General features: G+C 36.6%; 1 pseudogene; it reads left to right on the top strand.

The window, feature by feature from the left end:
* The first annotated feature begins 5339 nt into the window (after positions 1–5339).
* LOC114419141 lies at positions 5340–7280 on the top strand (annotated as a pseudogene).
* Positions 7281–8186: the final 906 nt, after the last annotated feature.

Genomic DNA, 8186 nt, shown 5'->3' with positions numbered 1-8186 from the left:
TAGTAATTATATATGTTGTTGTAGGAACGTGGTGAGCTTAAATTAGTATCACATGGGAGAAAGTTGCAATTAGAGATTACGCTACATGAGCAGATACACAATGCGATCAAGGAGTCTGGTTTATTCCCGTTGACTACATGCAGTTATCAGACAATATACAATGGACTCTTGTCTACTTTTGCTGGGAGATGGCACACAGAGACAAACACCTTCCATCTATCCGTGGGAGAAATGATGGTAACACTTGATGATGTGACATACTTACTTGACATTCTCATTACTGGCGCTTTTTACAATTGTGAACATATGGATAAGGAAGCAGCAATTTCCGTGCTTGTGGAAATACTTGGAGTTGGATATTAGGATACCTTTGATGAGACAAAGAAAATAATATAGGGGAATTCCATTTAAGCTTGTTGTGGGGTGTATATGAGGAAAGGTGTGAAGAAAAGAAATGAGATGAAGCAGCAAGAGCCTATTTGTTTCATCTAGTCGGTTGCATCTTATTTGCTAATAAAAGTGAAACCTATGTGGAGGTAAAATTCTTAGATTTTATTCGTGACCTCGAAGGATGTTCTAGGTATTCATGAGGGGCAATTGCCTTGACATATCTTTATGAGCATCTTACTCGTGCTAGTTTTATTGACACAAAGCAGATTGGTGGCTATGCCACTCTTCTTCAGGTAATTAGGTGTTTGGTAAATTATTTGTTATATTATTAACATCATCATTGATGAACCGAGTATACACTTTTCTTGGTGACATAAGGATGGATCTATGAACATTTTATAACCATTGGCGTTAGGGACAATGTCTTGGGATATGAAGAGACGTCTCCGCGGGTTAGTCGATGGTCAAATAAGTAATGAGCTGACCACCAAAGGAGTTAGGTGGACTCCATATGAGACACATAGGACTCATCATCCGTTTAAGAATATATCCTTATTCTATGGATATATTCGTTTAGGCCCAGATTTGCACCTTCAATTGCCAGAAAGGGTGTTGCGTCAGTATGGTTATTGCCATAATATTCCCTAATACCCTTCTGTGTACATTGATGAGATTTCTATCCCACAATAGGTTGACGATAAGTGGTTGAACGTGCATAATCACTTGATCCAGCTGACAATGGGTGTAGTTAAGCTGGTTACTAAGCATGGTTCTACAAAGTCTCGCATCCTTTGTCCAACCAAGATATTCTGCTCCACCCCCTGATGCAACAATAGATCAGGCCCATCCTACAGTTCAGGCACATCTTATAGTTGTACGTGTAAATGAATTTACTTGCATAATGTGTATATTATTCTGACATTTACGTACTTCTTTGTTGTATCTATGGTAGGAAACATGTTGAAAGATTAGTTGACTATTGTAGCGTATCGTTGATCATAGGTTGGTTACCCAAGGCACTGATGCATATTGTGGGACTAAAAAGGAATTAGCATTAACGCGTGGAGTAACTGATGATGGTCCTATGAAAACTAGTAGGGCACTAGGTGGCACCAGAGGTGGGCGTGGCAGAGGACGACATTGAAAGTTATTGGATTGTATTAATGTCCAGATTGTTTGTTTACTTGTTCACTTTATGTCTATGTTAAGACTGACTGATTAGTTGTGGTAATTGGCTTATTATATTATCTTTAGTGAATATACGAATTGACAAATTATGCATATGTAATTTATTTAGTGATTGTACGATCAGTCAAATGTACCTACATAACATAATTAAAAACATAGTCACATTATGAAAGTCTACTTTATAATATGTTATGACTCTTAGCATAACAAATGGTTTACCTGAACAAAATGATTCTCATTAACATGACCTTTGCATATGATACGATGTATAGAAATATCTTTTTGAGGTTGAGTTCTGATGGAAAAAAACAGATGTTTTGCTTCAGTAACAACAAAACAAGAAGTACATTGTATCGACTTGCAATAAGATACCCCATGTTAGGTACAATTGTCCATTTATCCACACTAATCCGTTTAAATAAAAAAACATTGAAATCATATGGTGTGAAAGTTAAATTAAAAAATCAATCATTTCTATGTAATAAAACACAAATCATTAAGACATGATCAATAAGTAAAGATTGTTTTATCTGATAGAATCGATCATATCGTCCTAAGATATTTGCGTACTCGTCACGCCATTGTCCCAACTCTTTATGCAAATCGTTATGGACTAAAGGCCAAGAATTTTCACCCATACCAAGTAAAGCTGGAATTTCCCAATACCCACAATGACCATCTGATCTTACATCTACAATGTCTAAAATGTATGGATGAAGGTTTCCATGGAATTGATCTAACATGAGAATCTTTCTCTTTCATGTTGGTTGTTGGGATGAGGTACCAGGTGACTTCCATGAAGATGAACTATCATGTTGTGAATGTAATGCATCCACATTCTTAAATAAAGAAGGAGGATGCTTCGTTGACCGTTCAAATTTACTTGCATGACTTTTCTGCAAACTTTTGGTTTTGACCTTGTCAGTAGGTGGACACATAGAAGTTGTATCAGGGAATTCCATTTCTCACAGTTTATTCTTTTATAGTAATATTTCCAGTTATGTCAACCTCTTTTAAGCGTTTTGTTATAACATCAAACTCTTGTTGCACAAAGAACTCATCGTTTAAATCGGTAGACTCCATGTCGTTGAAACTTAGCCTTGTCCAGTACAAATGAACTGCTTAAAGTGGTATTCTACCTAAAGCATACCAAGCTAGTTTACAGGCATAGGGCAACCCATGTGTAGATCTTACAATGCATCCACAACGAGACGTGTCTACACCAACAAAATGCATTTTGTGAACCTCATCTGCAATATGATTCAATGCATACCTTGAAACAAATCCGCACATTCTCTTATACAATTGTACATTAAAAGTGTGCCGACAACGTGAATGCTATGTTCAAATAAGGCTTTAATTTCATTATGTCGCATAATGATCATGTTGTTCATCGCATCCCAACATTTACACAAGTCTTACATGCTAGTCTGGAGAAACCACTTCAACGCCCAATGGGCAAACTCAACCCTACAAAACAAGTTTGCAACAAACGTTACAACAGAATGAACATTGTATACAAATACTAGTTTAATAAACCATGGGTTATAAGTTAATTACCTGTTGGTTGTTGTGTTACCCAAGTACCATGACTTTATCTGTCCATGCCTTTACAAATCTTTCCTTGTGTAAGATCAACCAAGTTTCTTTGACATAGGCAACAAACTCACGCCAAGGTGCACAGGCAACTTCAAACTTTGTCAAATGATCTTCATCGACACACTCTGTAGGACAATCCATAATAGAAATTCATGCCTCCATCACTTGATCGCATGCGTTTTTGGGAGTTACATGTTGTTTGCACTTTTCTTTGGCATTCTTATCAATATGAAATTGACACCACAAATTATGTGAATCGGGAAACATAATTTTTATTGCATTCATCAAAGCTAAATTTATGTCCGTGACAATCACTTTTGCCAATTCATCATGCCTACAAAAAAGGTCTCTGAATCTTTAAAGTGCTCACACAAAGGTAGCTTATACTTGTTGGTTTTGTATGTACAATCCATGAAAAACACTATGTTAAATGCATTTAACAATTTTACCGCATCAAGATGTGTCCAAAAATATGTTATGCACAACTTCATCATTTGTTACATGTCAATGAATATACATATCACGATTTAACAAATACAGTAAGTGTTGCATTTATGATCTGGGGCCTCTAAGAGATCTTCAATATGTAGTTCTGGCAGTATACACTTATATGATGGTGGTGATATTTTTGTCATTGTGTTCTTTTAATGTCAGAAGAATATTTTTAGGCTTCACCATACTCTTTGTCATATTGGTAAGCATTGTCTTTTCATCACGAGTTAGTCAACCAACATATGGATGGCCGATCAATGTCTTGGCAATATCATGATTATGTGACCCACACAGAACCCTATGTACCCATCCTTCACTAGTCTTTAGTGGTCTTCCTTTCAACCTAAAAGAGCAATCACATTTTCTAGTCCTAGTGACCGTCTTTGCATCTTTTTTTATGTCTATATTTGCCACCCCTCTCACAACCCAAGATGAAAAATGTCTTCCTTCCAGGTTATTTTCCTGTGTTTGACCTTAAAATGACAACAACAAAACCTAACTCAAATACAACCTTCCGAACCCATTTCAATAATTCATCTCGAGTATCAAAAACCTACATAAACAACATACACCATTCTTTTTATCAAAGTTCACCTTCCAAGTATTAAATACATCAACAATTAAATAAACTACCTATTAATTATAATGATGATATTATTACCTTCATAGTTGTAAAGATTTTGCTACAATCTTCATTTTTAACGGTATCATCCATATCCATGTCAACTTCATCAGACATCTTGTTGAAGTAATCATCCTCTATACAAACTAAAACTAAAACTATAAAATAAAAAAATGAATAAAACTGCAAAATAAAAAATTCAAATTTGCTTTCGAAATGACCATTCTGTAACCAAAAAATGTTTCTAGAATAGCATTTCCATAAGCACGAAAAGATGTTTCGGAAAAGGCCTTTTCAGAAGCAAAAAGTACATTTCAGAACAGGCTTTTTTGGAACAAGTATGCTTCCAGAAAAAGGTGTTTTGGAACGTTCATTCCATAAACAAATGTCAAGAATGATATTCTGGAAAAGGGTGTTCTGGAAAGAAATATTTGGCTTATGGAAATCCCCCTCCAAAAGAAGCACTTGCACTCCAGAACAAGTTCTTCAGAAAGGAATTTTGGCTTTCGGAAAGGTGTTCGCCTATATAGAAGAAAAATATTCTAGAGCAGGCTTTCTAGAAAAGGTGTTACTTTCATAATAGGTGTTCTGGAATCCTTTTTTTGGAAAGGTCATTCTAGAAACTAAAAAACAAGGGAGGTGCAGTGTGCTAAAATGTACCTGACATGGAGAGTTGGAAGAGGAAAGCAATGGAACCTCTATTGTAGTTGGAAGAACAGTTCAGTTGGAACCTTTGGCGTAGTTGGAGCCTTTAGCACTGGAAAACAGGTGTGCTATGGAAAGAAGAGAAGAAGGAATGGAAGGGTCTGCGGGATAAAGAAGGGGGAAAAAAAGAAGATACAAGGGTTAGGGGTAGGTTGGGTTTTTTTAAATATGGGAGGTGCAGGATGCGATTAGGGAGGTGTAGAATATAAGTGCCGAAGGAGAGTGTAAGTAAAAATTGGTAGTGAAGGTGCACTTTTGGGCTAAGCCCACGAGAGGTGGCCCATATTGATAACTCTAACTGATCCAATTGACCCATTGCCTTCTTCTTCAGCCGTCTGTTACTCCTTCAGCTTCACCAATCATTTGTTGCTCAAGTTTCCAAATTGAAGGCAAAAGACGAAACCTTGCTCAAATTCAAACACCACTTTGAGGTCTTTCTTCTTTTTATTTGAAAAAAAGTCACATTTTTTTTCATTTTCCCCCTATTTATCAGAATCCAGTTTCATTGATGTTAAGCTTAATCAGTTTTTTTTTTGGTATCTAACTGATTTTTTAATTCTGGATGGTAATTTTATGTGTGTTTGCATAAGAAGAAGTTATCTATTTCAAGTTGAAGTGTTTTAAGCATATTGAGAGAGAGAGAGAATAGTTTCAGATTAGCTAGTATTTTGTGTTCTAAGTTCCATGACCATAAGATGGCCAAGAGTGTTGACACCAACCTACCTCTCTCAGATCATAAAAACCCAAAGAATCCATTAAAGGCTCTTAACATTTTCAATGAAGCCAAATCCAGATACCCCAATTACTTCCACAATGATCCTATTTATGCCACCATGATCAACATCCTTAGAACATTAGGGAGACTCTCTGAGATGAGGGATGTGATTGAGCAGATGAGAGATGATTCATGTGAATGCAACGATTATGTTTGTGTCTGTTATCAAGACGTATGCGAATGCCGAGCTGGTGGATGAAGCAATCTCTCTTTATAAGAGTATTCATCGGTTTAACTGTGTGAATTGGATAGAATCCTTCAACGCCATGTTGCAGATAATGGTGAAGGAGAATCGGCTTGAAATGGCACACCTGCTTTTTGTTGAGAGCTCTTGTGGTTGGGAAGTGAGGTCTCAGGTTTGAGCATTGAACTTGCTTATGTATGCTCCTTGTCAAAAGAATCGCTCCGATTTGGCACTGCAATTATTCCAAGAGATGGATTATCAGAGTTGCTACCCTAACATGGACAGTTATGCAATTTTGATGAAGGGATTGTGCCAAGACAGGAGGTTACATGAGGCCACCCATTTTTTGTATTCGATTTTTTGGAGGATCTCATAGAAAGGAAATGGTGAGGATATTGTCATCTATAGAACTCTTTTGGATGCTTTATGTGATGCTGAAAAATTTGAAGAAACTGAGGAAGTCCTGGGTAAAATTTTGAGGAAAGGACTGAAGGCTCCGAAGCGATGCTATAACCGACTTGATCTTGGCCAGAATTCGGATGGTAAAGATATAGAAAGCGCTAAACGCATGATTCATGAAGCTTTGATCAAGGGCTCAGTTCCTAGTTTGGCTAGTTGTAATACCATGGCTATTGATCTGTACAGTGAGGGTAAGATAGATGAAGCTGATAAGGTCATCGTTGAAATGCAAGAAAGTAGAGGCTTTAAACCAACACATACTGTCTTTGAAGCAAAAGTAGCTGCATTGTTCAAGGTTAATAAAGTGGATGAAGCAATCAAGGTAATTGAGGAGAACATGGTGAAAGTCAATTGTCTACCTATTGCTAAAGTGTACAATGTTCTCTTGAAAAACCTTTGCAATGTTGGAAATTCCACAGCCTCGTACTCAAGAGCTTGAACAAGGTGTCTAGCAAGGTTGGTTGCACAGGCGACATAGATACTTATGACATTTTGCTGAAAATGCTTTGCGGTGAGAGAAGGTATCTTGAGGCAAGCCAACTCCTGGAGAAAATGTCAATTAAGTCATACTGGCCTTGTACCAAAAGTTACAATTCACTCATTGAGGGTCTTTACTCCTTAGGTCTGCAATATGAAGCGATTATGTGGTTGGAGGACATGATAAACCAGGGGAAGCTTCCTTAAATTTTTGTCTGGAATTCATTGGCATCTTTATTTTGTAACTCAGAAAAGATAAAAGTGTCCTCTGAGACATTTAGTCGCCTAAGAAGTTTGTGATTACTAGAATCCTGTACTACAATTTTTTTTTTTTAATTTACATGCTTCTTTTTAATAGCTTCAAATACACCATAGAGTGTTGATTCTGACTTGGTTTTCCTAACTTGTTCATGCAAGACTTGGAGTATAGTAAGTTTCTTTATAGTTTGGCATTGTTTTTCTTCAGGGCATTGATTTGGTGAATAAGACTCTACTAATATCTTTTTCTGGTTATTTTTGTACTTTGCCTTTCTGTTGATAGCTTCAGTGTTCTTCTGTTTGATAATGCTGCTATAACTATGGCTGCAACATAAGATATTTTCTGTAAACATGGATCGATTCCACCAAAACTGTATAATTAATTTTTCATTTTTGGGTCATCTAATATATAAAGATTTAAGACCCCTTATCATGAAATACTATTTGGATAAAAAAATTTAAAACTTCCCCTAATACTATTTTAAAAAAAACTTCGTACCCCATTGCCCAGAGGCTCTTCGCTATGCGAAGGTATGGGGGAGGGATATTGTACGCAGCCTTGCCCTTGCATATGCAAAGAGGCTGTTTCCGGATTCGAACCCATGACCAACAAGTCACCAAGGCACAACTTTACCTCTGCACCAGGGCTCGCCCTCTAAAAAACTTCGTACCCCATTGTCCAGTTTATTACCCTAAATAAAAATTTAAATTCATGATTCTTTACCAGCATAGCTTCACTTACCCTTCACTATAATACTGTTTTTATATGAATTCCTCACCTCCTTTGCTCTCTAGCTTGGGGAGTTTACTCAGCTCCTATTACTTGATATGTTGCTTCTGCTGTCGTTTTTTTATTAATGTTTTATTCTATGGATTTCACTACGTTTTTGTTTTTTATTTTCTTCGTTTTCTTGTTTGATTGCTGCTGTAATCTTGGTTCAATCTTGTTCTAATCAGATAATTTGTGTAATGGTGTTAAGGAAATGTAGAACATGACATAGTCAACTTTCACATGCATTATCATGGCTTATGCAAAT

Source organism: Glycine soja, chromosome 7 (assembly GCF_004193775.1).
Source record: "Glycine soja cultivar W05 chromosome 7, ASM419377v2, whole genome shotgun sequence".
Classification (NCBI taxonomy): domain Eukaryota; kingdom Viridiplantae; phylum Streptophyta; class Magnoliopsida; order Fabales; family Fabaceae; genus Glycine; species Glycine soja.
Note: the sequence above shows the minus strand (reverse complement) of the source record. Positions and strands in the feature narration are given on the sequence as shown.